Source organism: Hoplias malabaricus, chromosome X2, assembly GCF_029633855.1.
Source record: "Hoplias malabaricus isolate fHopMal1 chromosome X2, fHopMal1.hap1, whole genome shotgun sequence".
Lineage (NCBI taxonomy): Eukaryota > Metazoa > Chordata > Actinopteri > Characiformes > Erythrinidae > Hoplias > Hoplias malabaricus.
In genome coordinates, this window is record NC_089819.1 from 10,674,719 (window position 1) to 10,689,479 (window position 14,761).

Consider the following 14,761-nt stretch of genomic DNA (forward strand, 5'->3'; position numbering starts at 1 on the left):
CACAGTAAATTTAAAACACTACTGTAATAATATACGTGGTTGAGACTTGGACACTACAACACACAACATTAAGAACAGTTTGGTCCCCAAACCGTGATAAATCTCTGCACTACACACTCACACACACACAGGGTCACTGGGGTGAGGTTTGTGATGAACTCATTTGTTTACCTAGCTGTAGATCCCTCTGGACGGTGAGAGTAAACTCAAATGACATAATGCAGAGACAGGTTTAGAGACACCTTCTCTTCCAGTGTTTCGTCTAAGTGTACTAACACACTCTTTGTTAATAGCCTTTATTCATCTGGGAAGGCTTTTAGACTCGATGTTGAAAAATGGCTGTGAGGATCGGACTGTAATCAGACTTGAGAACATTAATAAGGTCAGGTGTTGATGTTGGATGATGTGTTCTGGATGACAAACACCACTCCAACTCATCCCAGAAGTGTTTAATGGTGCTCCATCACTACACAGCTCCAGGGCCTGATGTTTTTATGGGGAAATTATGCACCACTGTCACTGTAGTGGTACCCTCGAGGACATATGTTCAGTACTTTTAGTTTGGGAACATACGTTGTGTTGATTACGTACACCCAATTTCATCTCCAGGACTTATATTATGTCCTTTTATTTCACACAGTTGTGTAATGGAGGCTTATAAATATTAACCTCTCCTCCTGGAGAATAGAATGTAATGTACCTTTAAGGAACACAACCTCTTTAAAGGTACATTTACGCTGTTTGGAGTTTTAGTGACAATAATGTACCTCCACTGTACCTTTTTCCTGGGAGTGAACATCTGGCATTGAGCAATGTGACCCAAAGCATCATGTTTTATAGGCAGTGGCTTGCAGCAAACCAAACACCTATATTTGAAAAAAAATGGCAGCAACACATTTAAGCAAGGTGTTCCCAATCTATGACTTTGCCGACTCCGGTGCACATGGCACAGCTGTAATAGGGCACTGCTGATTAAGGCTCTAACTAATGCATTATAATGGATAATGCAGATAAAGAGCACAAAGGGACGGGGCTAGGGTCTGTTCCGCACACATGCCCCAGAGCAGAAAGAATCCGCGAGCACACCTGCCAATGTGAGAGTGCCAGACAGTGACGGGTTTCAGACATGAAAGATAGAGACACAAAGACGAGGGAGAGAGAGAGAGAGACAGACAGACAGGGAGAGAAAGAGAGAGAGAGAGAGAGAGAGAAAGGGAGAGCGCACAGGTGTAGAGAAAAGCTCGAAGGACGAGAGGTGTGGGCAGGTAACAAAAAAAGTAATAAATAAATAATTACCAAAAAGGCTTGAAAGTAGGAGACAGGAGAGCGGGATCGAGTCTGGGGGATGATGAAAACACCACAAGGAATAAGACGGTGGCACAAGAGAGTAAGAGGGAGATGCGGGACTAAGGCGAGTAAAAGACAAAGAACGTGAGGGAGGGAGAGAGGGTAAAGAGAAATGGGAAAGAGAGGTGGGGAGAAAGAGGGTAAGAGAGAAAAAGAACGGAGAGAGAGAGAGAGAGAGAGAGAGAGAGAGAGAGAGAGAGAGAGAGAGAGAGAGAGAGAGAGAGAGAGAACCCACAGGAGCAGATGAGGTCATCTTTATTAATAACACCAATAACATCAGGCAGGCTCAGCATGCACACGCTGGTGTGTGACCTGCTGTGTGTGTTTGTGTGTGTGCGTGTGTGTGTGTAAGGACATGCTGCCCCTGTTTTCACTCCGGCAGGGCCGATCTGACAGAGACCAACGATGCAGAGAGGAAGGTACAGAGAGAAAGAGAGAGAGAGAGAGAGAGAGAGAGAGAGAGAGAGAGAGAGAGAGAGAGAGAGAGGGTCTAGGACAGTGGTTTGCAAGAGTATCCCAGTGTGTGTGTGTGTGTGTGTGTGTGTGTGTGTTTGTCAGGTTAGTAAAAGCACATTTGTACAACCAGACAGGAACAAAAACTGACCACAATATCAACACAACAGAAGAATAACACACACACACAAACACACACACACATACATACACACACACACACACACACAAACAAACAGAGGCACATAAGCACTACCACCAGAGTTGCTCCACACATATGACCCAGGCTGGGGCTAGGGGCTACAAATTAATATCAATCCCACTAATGTAATTACTTTTATTACTGTAATATACAACACAAAGTAGCGCGTCCTATTTCAGCTCCATGTCTTATACTCAGCTTTTATAACAATGAAATTGTAGCTTTTTATTGTATTATTTGTTAATCTAGTGGTCTAATCTCCACTGAAAAGCTCTGGAGCAGCTACACATGAGCTGAAGCGCACCCTGCTCAATGCCATGCAAAACCCCCTAGCACTGTTTGTCTCTGTCGCTATTGTCCCACCACCCTCAGACACGGTTACACATCTATGATCATGAATCCTGTTACTGTTTTCACTGCCGTCATGGAACCGGGCTTGGCTTCGAGTCTGTGTTATCTGTACAGTGTACAGGCGACGTAAAGGGCAGCTGATGTTTTAGAGCAGTGGGTGTTTCGTTCTTCAAAAGATGCAGTCGCGTGCTTTTTTCTTCTGACAGCGACAATATGCAAATTATTACCCAGGCAGAGACTGCAAGCTGCTCAGCGTCTTTAAAGTGAATGATGTCACTGCTGCTTTTGTGGAAAGCCTGCGGATATTAAATAGAAGGGATAATGTCTCCAGCACATTCGCAGTAAAGCATCCGGGTGAATAGGACCGTGGAAGTGTGTGTGTGTGACAGGATGATGTGTCAGAGTGTAATGATGTCAATGCCTTATACGTATCAGAGTGACGGCTAAACTGGAGCTTAGTCTGAGTCACAGGGTTGTGTATCATTATCACACACCGCACACACATACACACACCGTATATAAATATACAGCTTATACAGCTAATACTTTCAGCACATGTTTCCACATCCGTACACACACTGATACACGCACACTGGTCAGCCCCAACAGTACATGCGAATTGCCCTGGTTATGTCATTACAATGGCACCTGCGGAGAGGTGGAATATATTAGGCGGCAAGTGAACGTTTGACGGGAAAACAGCCAGGTGTAATGATCTGAGTGACTTTGACAAGGGGGTAATTGTTTTGGTCAGAGAGTCTCCAAAACATCAGGTGTTGAAGGGTGTCTCCTGTTTGCAGTGGTTAGTTCCTGCCAAAAGTGGTCAGAGCAAGTACAGAAAAGCAAGCAAAGAGCGACAGTTTTATAGGCACCTCACTGGACTTCCATTCAAAATCTCACAAATGTTATGTGTGACAAAGAACTTTCAGCAGAAAAAAATGAGAAGTTGTGATTCCATTTGGGCTGTTGATCAATAAAAACCAACCAACAAACAAAAAAACAATATGCTATCTTGTTAATCGAGATAAACAGCATTACCCCTTTTTAAGACGGAAGCTTTTAAGAATGGATATTCAATTGTAAAAGGAATAATCAATGTAGGATCAACTGAATTATAATTATATTAGTAGTGTTTATTGATTGAAACATTCATTCATTCATTCATTCATTATCTGTAACCGTTTATCCAGTTCAGGGTCGCGGTGGGTCCAGAGCCTACCTGGAATCACTGGGCGCAAGGCGGAAATACACCCTGGAGGGGGCGCCAGTCCTTCACAGGGCGACACAGACACTCACTCACACACCCACACCTACGGACAATTTTGAGTGTGGACTGTGGGAGGAAACTGGAGCATCCGGAGGAAACCCATGCGGACACGGGGAGAACACACCAACTCCTTTGATTGAAACATTTAATAATAATAAAGTTAATGTGCTTGCTCTTTCTTTTGGGACAGGAGATATACAAGTGAAATGTGAAATTCGTGATAAACTGGCAACAGGAAAACATTATTTTTTACTTTTTTATAACATCTCAGGACGGCACGGTTGCGCAGCAGGTAGTGTCGCAGTCATACAGCTCCAGGGACCTGGAGGTTGTGGGTTCGATTCCCACTCTGGGTGACTGTTTGTGAGGAGTTGGTGTGTTCTCCCTGTGTTCGCGTGGATTTCTTCCGGGTGCTCCGGATTCCTCCCACAGTCCAAAAACACACGTTGGTAGGTGGATTGGCGACTCAAAAGTGTCCATAGGTGTGAGTGAATGGGGGTGTGTGTGTGTGTCTGTGTTGCCCTGTGAAGGACTGGTGCCCCCTCCAGGGTGTATTTGATTCCAATGATTCCAGGTAGGCTCTGGACCCACCGCGTCCCTGAATTGGATAAGTGGTTACAGATAATGAATGAATGAATAATATCTCAGTGTATTTCTGATGATTTTAATTAGAATCTCTTCATTTGCTGAGTATAACTTTCAGGGAGATCTTTTAGATCTTTTAGTTTTGATGATGATAGTACAGTATTGAACATGATCTCTGCATGTGTGTCTGGTGAACCTGTGTGTGTGTGTGTGTGCATGTGTATGTGTGTGAGAGATAGAGATAGAGAGAGAGAGAGAGAGAGAGAGAGAGAGAGCAAGAGAGAGAGAGAGAGAGAGAGAGAGAGAGAGAGAAGTGTCAGAGTGCAAAATAGTTAAGTTTAATAAATCCAATATCAAAAGAAGTAATCTACATTCTGAACTCAACAGTAGTAACGCTGTGTTTAGATAAAACCACTAATACGTCACTAAACTCAGTAAAAAGTGTGAATTATGTGTGTTATTATGTGTGTGTTAACCTGTTAATTATCCCTAGACTCCATCCAGTTATGTGAATAATCTTTAGACGACATATGCTCCGGTGCTCAGAGGCCACATGGAAACAGATGAGATGGAGAGATCTGAGTGGGTGTTTGCTTGAATCGGAATCATTTTCACAGCCTTTTGTATTCTCTTTATAGCCGTGATGCAGTTCAGAGGCACTGAGCAGGACGAGCACTCGGGCGGAAACCTCCTCGCCACCTCAATGACATCCACCATGAACCTGGGAGCACAAAAGCACCAGACAGCTGTGAGAATCCGTAAAAGAAACCGCAAATGCACTTTTCAGACCAGCTTTTGAGGCTGCATTTCAGAACATTGAAGCAACCTGAAAAGTTGTGTCTTGGTCAGAGCAGACGTATAGGGCCAGTCTGGCCAACGGTACCCTGCCCTCTCAGAACGTGTCAGATCCAGCAAAGCCAGCATGCGAGTGCGATAAAGACACACACACTACACACACTTTATATCAAAAAGTTTGGTTAATTACTTATTTCCAGGCTTCGGTGTTGTTTCTATCATATACTTGTTTCTAATGTTATGGCAAGAAAGTGTATAAATGCTGTGGTTTCTAACTGTTGCACAATTATGGTTCTTCAAGGGTTTTTAGCAAAGAAAATGAATCTATATAGAACCCTGAGCACAGACCGTTCTATATGGCACCAATAAGGGTTCCTCTGTTGTTAGGAGGTTAACATTAAAGCAGTAGAGGAACCATTTTTGGTGCCGTATAGAACCATTTTCTAAAAGCTGCTATATAGAACCATGTATAGCATGTTCTCCATCAACCTGAAGAACCCTTTCTTGATGCAAGGGTTCAGGGTTCTATACAGAACCATTTTCTTTGCTAAAGAACCCTTGAGGAACCCTCATTTTTAATTGTGCACTATAGTCTCCACATGAAGGGTCCTCTCTCCACTGCTGAGAGCAGCTACACTGGGCACAAAAGCATCAGAACTGGACCAAGCAGCAATGTCAGAAGGCGGTCTGGTCTGATGACGGTAGAAGACATGTCCCCACTGTGTGTTCATGTACTGTCCCTTTAAAATCACACTACCAACTGTAGTCACGTGATTCTGCCCCATGGAAGCAACCTAAACACCGAGCCAGACCAAGTGACTCGAGCAGCGTGTACCAAAGAAAAACACAGCATCTGTGGTTTGCACGTGCTGTGTTTTGACACTGAACAAGAAAAATCAAATGTAAACGGCGAGAAAAATAGCGACTAAAGCACAATCACACACCAAATTAAACAGTGCTCAAAAAACAAGAGAGAAACAAGCTCCCAGCAACATTAGAAAACATATCCCATACTTAACACTGGAGCATATTTACAGTACAAGCCTCGTCACTGAACCATGAGGGTCAAAAATACAGAAACAACATAATCGTAATCACAGTAAAATGTACAGTTAATCGTGATATTGATTTGCGCTCATCGCCCAGCACTATCTTCAGAAATGGTCTGAGGAAAAGGACAGAGGGTTCAAGGTGTTCACATGACCTCCAGACTCCCCAGATCTCACTCCTAAAGATTATCTTTGGGAAGTGCAGGTCAAAGGTCTGATCCAAGGAAGCCCCACCTCACAATTTATAGGATTTAAAAGGAGCTGCTGCTATTGTTTAGGTGCCGAACGCCACTGAACGCATTCAGAGGTCTCAGGGAGCAGATAAGACCAAATAATAAACAGAACAAAGAGATCTACTGTAATCCACTGATAGCCCCTATAAAGATAAAGACACATACCCAGACATACTGACAACAACCCCCTACCTCCCCACAACGCCACCCCCTCTCCACACACACACCAAACACTCACACACTCTTCTCCCATTCACCTCCATCAGGCTGTACCTGTAACATTATCTCTCTCCTCATAAGAGCCTTTACCTTTGCAGTCTGAGGCGACTGAAACCGAGCTCTAATGGAACACTGAGATGAGCTCAGTACAGACAGCATTAGCATTAGCTCTCTCCTCTCTCTCTCTCTCTCTCTCTCTCTCTCTCTCTCTCTCTCTCTCTCACTCACTCTCTCTCTGTGTCTCTCTCCAAATGCATTTAGGGGCTCCCGCCATCAGCACTTTGTTGAGCAGAGTGTAAGAGCAGACGTCTCCTGATCAATGGAAGCCAGACAGGCTTCATCATCCCTACCAGACAGCACCAACACATCTTCATGAGCCAGTTACACTGGCCAAAAGTCTGTAGACACCCGTCTGTCCAAGGGTATCGATAGGTAGTTTGCCCCCTACTGCCTCTACTTCTCTGGAAAGATTTTGGAGTAGAAGGTTGAACATTCCTATATCCCATAGCCCAGATTTGATATTATGCACCCTTCAGCCACACCCCTTACTAACTGTGACTTCAATAACACAGCCACACACATCTCCACAAACACTGGCAGCAGAACGGGTCACACTGAAGCTCTTAGTAAGTGTAAACATGACCTGATGCTAGACTGCCTCCCGGGCTTCAAGTCCGATTGTAGTGTAAGATCTGCCCTGCTCAAGTGCTATTACGGTAAAATGGAAACATCTAGGAGCAACAACAGCTCATCTTTGAAGGGGTAGCACCTGTGGTGCTGAGCGCTGAACACACACCAATCACTCTCGACCACTGCACTGCTTCTCTACACAGGGGCTTCTTGCAGTGGGTTTCCTTGGCAGAGCAACTGCCCACAAGGCTGAGATCACTGTGGGCAATCCGAAGTGTCGGCTGGATCAACACTGGACTCTGGAGCAGTGAAAACACAATAGCCAATGTGTGTGTGTGTGTGTTTGTGTGTGATAGAGAGAGAGAAAGAGAGTAATCGTGATACACCAGGCATGTAAGAAAAAAAGTAGTAGACAGATGAAATATGCTTCAGGTGTGTGAGCAGATACATTCCACCTGCAGCATTGTCGATATACACACATGTGCATACACACACACACACACACACACACACACAGAGGTAAATAGATCAATACTCTCAGCCCCCAATTACAACACCAACCACAGTGAGCACTAAATCACTCCAAAACACACACACACACTTCTACTGCAATGTCACTGTTGGAGAGCAATTACCTCTACTGAAAGAAAAGCAACACGTGAGTGTGCGTGTGCCTGTGTTTTGTGTGTGTGTGTGTGTTATATAAGCCTCACAGCTTGTGTTTTGTACTCAGTGACACCGCATATAAAATCGACACCTACAAAGAAATTGAGAAAAAAAACAAAAACAAAACAACAAGACGATAAATGAGTCAACAGAGTCACGAAGTATGCCAAAGCCTCTCACACACTGAAAACAACACCCTCCTCTGGACCTTTACTGTTGACGTCTGTTATAATCGGCCGAGACAGTGGCAGTGCTCAGTTACATGCAGTACATGTCTGTGTGAGTGTGTCTGCGACTGCAGCCCACATTTAACCACAGCTTTTAAAGTGATACCTTTCAGACCCTGGAGCAGACCCCACGGTACGGTGCTCAGAGAACCGTGAGTAAATCAACAAGCAGCAAACTAACAAAAGCAAGAGCTGGGTCCACACACACAGCTGCATGGACAAAGGAGCATTGCTGTGAGGGTTTGATAGCAAACATATATTGTAAATTCTTCAACCAGTCTCATGCTGGTTCTCTTTAAACTCTTAGTTCCTTAAAAAGTATTTTCCATTGAAACGTTTACAGTGGTACGGTGAAGTCTATATTTAACCCCTCTGATTGGGCTGATGAAGCCTTCAGGTACGACTGAGATGGATCTGATTAGAGCTACAATAAACCTCTGCTGGAGAATCAGCAGCTGCTCCGCTCATTAACAAAGCTACTGCAGACATTGCGCTGATCTGAAATCTGATTTATTGTCTTGTCCAATACGAGCAGGAAATATCTGCTGCAAGGTTTTTCTGCAGAAAGCCATGAGAAGCCAACTTTTGCCTGCCCCACCCTAATCAATGAATGCAATCGTTACTATGACAACCAGGGTGAATATGCAAATGGCACTAGAGTGTGACCACACTGACAAATTCAACCGCAACTTGCAGTTTGGACAGCTGGTCTACAAATCACATTAAAAAATATGATATGTTACAGATTAACGTTAATTATGTTTATTGAATATTTACTACCTTCCATGCAGTAACATGTTAATTACAATGGATTGCCTATCCCTTGCCATGTTTCACCATGTTCTGTGATAATGTTCATATACACGTTAGTACCATTTATTAACATGTTAATATGTTTACAATCTATAACACATCTATTACCATTTGCTACATGGTAATAAACATACTGATGTCTTGAAAAAATATATTTCTACAATGATAATAATGTTTGCCGACTTTTGGCTGTGCCGAAACACAGCCAAAAGTATTTCTATAACAGAAAGGTTTTGCCATGGTTTAACACGAGAGTGTGTTGTAGGAACAAAGGATATGCACAGACTGCATCAGAAACACACACACACAAACACACACCATTGTATTATTGGTTTTATTAATGAAATAAAAGCTCCCTCAGGCACGAGGTAGGCACATGGAATGAATTTAATCCACACAGACATAACTAATAGAATCAGCATTGAAAGAGAAAGAGTTGAAAAACAAAACACACCACACACACACACACACACACACACACACACACACACACACACACACAAACCCAATATTCAGTCACTTCAGACCTCTACCTCAATTTCACATGCACAGCATGGAAGACAATGTGTGAGAGAGACAGTGAACAAGAAGGCATATAGAGAGAGTAAGAGCGCGAGTAAGAGAAGGAAGAATGGGGGATGGAGAGGGCTAAGATAGATGGAAGGATAGAGGTAAAAACTCGTCTGATTCTGTCCTGCTCCCACATGTCTCTCTCCATTACCTCTCTCCATCCCTCCCCCATCCCTCGCTCTCTTGCTTTCTCTCCACTGACGTGATTTATTGATCTTCTTTTGCGCTTTGGGGGGGGGGGGGGGTTCTCTCTCTCTCTCTCTCTCTCTCTCTCTCTCTCTCTCCCCCCATCACTTCAATTCTGCTCAATTCACTTTGCCTTTATTGGCTGCGTGTCTGCTTTTCATACTGCACTGCCAAAGCAATTACAACTGAACAGAAACAAAAAACACTGTACTTAGAGTTCTGCTAAATCATATCAAATTAAAAGTCTAAAATCATTTAGAGCTGAGCGATACTGACCGAATCCAATATCATAATATTTTGTGAATATAGTTAGTATTAAAAAGTTACTGAGCCCATTGCTGAAGAGTGTAGCACACTATAGTCTGTCTTACCACAAGCAGAGCACAATGTGTCAGAAACAGACATGGCTGCCCATCAAAATGGCACATTCATGTCATGTACTGACACTCAACAGCCGGTGTAGACAGCTGCACTGCAGGTATGTGATTACATTGACTTAGCTATAAAAAGATGTAATGGTATGTTATTACATTGTATTTGGTATTAAATTTACATTATTACATTGTTATAAAGGAACACTAGGTAAGAGTTGGGTCTTTTGTTCTTTGGGGCTCCACCAATGTGCATGGGTTATACGCAATTACTTAACCATTTTATATAAAGGGCTTGAGCGTTCACGGATTCTGGAACCTGACGGGTTCCAAATGGGAAACAGTCCCCCATGAAAATGACTGGGGGCCTGCAGTTGCCAACAGATGATAATGACATACACGTGACAGACTCGTTTAGCATTGCACTTTGCATCTAACAGAATCCAAAGAAAAGACGAGACGAGCGTGATGCTGACAGATGCTGGATGTACATGGAGTTTTGGACTTCTTTTATTCAAACTGACTTCTTTGCTTCTTTTATTGTTACTTAAATGGCAGTACTTTTCCATGGGTAAAATACACTTCTCTAACACACACACACATGCGCGCGTGTACACACAAAAGCAAACCTCTCTCGCTTTCATCGCAGGCAAATCACAATAAAGATGTTCCCTTTTTCTAGCAACAATTTTTTCCCCCAAAAGAAACTTTGCTTAATGGGCGCAAAAACTGAGCTCCTAGATAAACAGTTCCATATGCCTACTGCCAGCGTGGAGAGAGAGAGAGAGAGAGAGAGAGAGAGAGAGAGAGAGAGAGAGAGAGAGAGATGAGGGGGAGAGAGAGAGAGAGAGAGAGAGAGAGAGAGAGAGAGAGAGAGAGAGAAAGAGAGGAGAAGAGAGAGAGAGGAGGGAGAGAGAGAGAGAGAGAGAGAGAGAGAGGGAGAGAGAGAGAGAGAGAGATGAGGAGAGGAGGTCAGGCAGCACGTGGAAAAGCTCTATTACAAACACAGTGAGGCGTTCGATGTGGGGATTGAGTGAAGCAAAAACTCAGTGGAGGGAAAAAGAGGGGACAGAAGAATAGAAAAAAAGAGAGATAGAGACCGAGAGAAAGAGAGAGAGAGAGAATATACTAGAGAGACATAGAGAGAGAGTGCACATAATCAAGTTGAAAATCTTATGCTGATTCCTCTCTCAGTTCAGTTCAATTTGCTTTATTGAGATGACAAATTGACACATATATATTGACAATTGAAATATATATATATTCTATATCTCTCTCATTCTCTCTTTTCTTACTTTGTCTATTTTACCCCTCTCTCCCCTTCCCTTACTCTCTGTGTCTTTTTTTCTCCTTTGTTCCTGACAGACTTTGTTGTTTTACGACAACTGTCCTTTATCTTGTCCCTCACTGCTCCCTCACTTACTTCCACAGAACTTTCTGTTCTGTTTGTCAACACCTTTCTCTCTCTCTCTCTCTCTCTCTCTCTCTCTCTCTCTCTTGCTCTCTCTCTCTCTGCCTGTCCTTCTGTTTTCACTCTCTTTTCACTCTCTGAGGTGTGTGAGAGAGACGCCACAGGAGGTGTGTGAAGCATAGCCAGTCTGTGTCAAAGGTCACATCACAGAGGGTGGGGGAAGCGTGTGCACGCACACACACACACACAGACACACACATGCACACACACCAGGTCCAGCAGTGTTAAAACAGTGGTGCCATTGTGTCACTCAGTTTTCCTTCAGCTTGAGATGTGCTCGAGTATCTCCTGAGGAGAAGATGGAAGAAGCCTATTCATTACATATTCAATAAAAACAAACACAAAAAAAACCACAAAAACAATCACACACAGAGGCACACATTAGATCCAGCCATAAAACATACTCATTATAAATCAGCCTATACCTGCCTGCCTCCAAAAGTTACATAGTGCAGTTTCTACAGTGCTCAGTAGCAATGATAGAGGCTCTATCCTCACAGATCAGTGCTGCATCACTATTATTTCGAAGCTGTAATATTGAGGTAAAATACCACTAGTGTTGCTTTAAATGTGTTAATGGAAGCAGCCACAGCTGAATAACATATTCACAACAGCCCATTCACGTCATAATTTCTGATCACACAATTACAGTGGCACTGGCTCATTTGGGTCACGGGTCTACACTAGAAATCATCCAGTTCCAGTCACACTCATCACAGTCTGAATCCAGGTTTCGTGTATTTCACAGATATTCACTGGACATCAGGCCATTTCTAACACACACAAACCTGGAATGCAGTCAGTTTCGTTCACATATTTACAACAGGTTTTAGGTGGGTCACATCAAATGTTTATACTGTTTACATCCCATATTTGAAACCACTTACATATTTACAGTGGAAAGGCCATTCCATCAATCAATTATCAAACATTATAATGTTATTCAGAATCTAATATTTACTCCAGAAACGGATACAGAGTCAGGAGTGGTGGTCTTGGGTAGCAATAGGGGGCTTTCTGATGATGTACGTCTCCCAGGAAGTGGTTGTGCAAAGGGTCATCACCAGCTGGTGGATGTTTTGAATTTTAATGTAAAATTTTATATTCTTTTCTTTCCTTTATTTCTGTATGTGAACGTTTATGTGTGTGACACACACACACACACACACACACACAGAGAGAGAGAGAGAGAGAGAGAGAGAGAGAGAGAGAGAGAGAGAGAAAGAATGTGTGTGTGTGTTTTCTACTCCTCGTGGCTTCTTTCAGCTCACATGGGAAGATTGTATTATAAGAGAAAAAACAATGCCAAAAAAGGCTGCAATAAAAATAAACTGGAGTAAACCCTCAGTGTACGTGCGCCACACACACACAAGCACACACATCACTGCTTTGGATAAAGAACCCCTCAGCACCCACCCCAAAATCTCCACACACTAAAACAACTATTACACTTCAGCTCCAGACCAAAAATAGGAGAAGAAAAAGAGATAGAGTGAAAGTGAGAGACAGAGAGCGAGAGAGAGAGAGAGAGAGAGAGAGAGAGAGAGCGAGAGAAAGAGAGAAAGAGACAGAATAAGGGGGGAAAAGGAGAGAGAGACAAAAAATAGAAAGACAATGCAGGGTGAGAGAGATGTTGACAAACAGAACACAGAGTTCTGTGCAACTGAGCGAGAGAGAAGTTAGGGGCTAAAAAAGAGACAGTTGTCTGTCAGAAACAAAGGAGAGTGAAAAGACACTGAAGAGAGAGAGAGAGAGAGAGAGAGAGAGAGAGAGAGAAGGTGACAGGCTAACTTCATAAAATTGCAACTAAATTATGTACTGCCCTACTTTGGTTTCTAATGTCTGTTCAACTCTATGTCTATTGTTTACTGTTTATTACATTGATATCGGTGATGAAACTTATAATATTCAAACTCAGAATGCAACAATAACAAAAAAAAACAAAAAAACAAGAGATGTAGAGTATTAAAAGACAGAAGAAAACAAAGGCACAAAAAAGTAGTGTTCGTGTGTGTGTTTGTGTGTGTGTGTGTTTGTGTGTGTGTGTGTGTGTGTAAAAGAGAGAGAGAGTGAGTGACATTTATACCCACCCACTCACATAAACAACACACAAACACACACACACACACACACACACACACACACACACACACACACACACATCTCTTCATGTAGCACTTAATAAAAACACTGTAACTACCCGAGCCTGGGGCCGAGCGCAGTGAGAGAGCAGATGGTGGACGGTGGTCATTTGTTAGTGAGCAAAGCAACACACACACACACACACACAACCCACCTTTACCCTCCGCCTCTCCATGCATATGCAGAGAACACTCCAAACACACAGCTCCATATGCAACACACACATACACACACAGCCAAAATCTGAGCAGCCTGTCTACTCAATAATGCAAACACACACACACACACATACACACACACACACACACACACACACACACGTCTTCAGTCTTCTCCAGACTGCTGTATAATAACAACATTCCCTGTACTGACATTTCAGCTTTCATTAAGAGCTGCAGCACAGCCGTTGTGTTTGGTTGTTTTTATTATTATTTTGAAGGAAGACAACTTAATTAGCCACATTTATCACTATTTAAAGCAACATTAAGTAATATTTTCTCCTTAAAATTAAAACTTTAAAATCATTTTGATGTTCCATTGACTGAGAATAGAGCTTCTGCCATTGCTACTCCAGCCTCAGCACTACAGAAACTGTACTATGTAACACTTGGAGGAGGGTAGGAATAACAACCCCTCCCCACGTGATTTCAGGACTGTGCTGTAAAAGCGAATTGGTGTTTCCCTTTAAAACTCTGGTAAACGACTATTAATAACACTATTGCACTGTTTTTATTAAAACAAAGTGAGTGATCAGATGCATTAATCACAAATAGCCAAACTTATGAAGCTGAAAAGTGTCATAGAGGGGTTTAGAGGTCCCCCAGCATTACACTGTGGAGAAACTGTGGAGAAAACTGAACAGCAACATCTGTGCCATGAGTTGGAGTTATGTTTGTGATCTAGAGCTAATCATCCAAAGTCTGTACCGGATGTCGCCTCCGTACTGTTTACATGGCTAAACACCATTGAATGCTCCCAGCAGTGCTCCACAATCTAACGCAAAGGCGAGTAGAGACAAAGACTGGACAAACTACATATTAATTTTCTTTATTTCCAAAGAAATGTTGGATAAGCCTTGGAGTGTAAAGGAACACTCAGGATACGGGCCCAGAAGCAAGCACAGGCATTTCTAAGTGTTCTTTTTTTTTCTTTTTTGCAGATTCTGCATGCAACGCTCCAACCTG

The 14,761-nt window shown here is 42.9% G+C and overlaps 1 protein-coding gene across 2 annotated transcripts in view; it reads right to left on the minus strand.

Moving 5' to 3' along the window:
- Nucleotides 1–14,761, minus strand: part of LOC136677444 (semaphorin-4C-like) — an 83,230-nt gene that overhangs the window by 60,098 nt on the left and 8,371 nt on the right. Inside the window, exon 2 of one of the 2 annotated variants that reach the window (XM_066654968.1) lies at nt 4,682–4,926. The exons of the other annotated variant lie outside the window; for it this stretch is intronic. The gene's annotated coding sequence lies outside the window, so the exon portion shown is untranslated. The remainder of the gene's footprint in view (nt 1–4,681; nt 4,927–14,761) is intronic. 2 annotated transcript variants of the gene reach the window in all.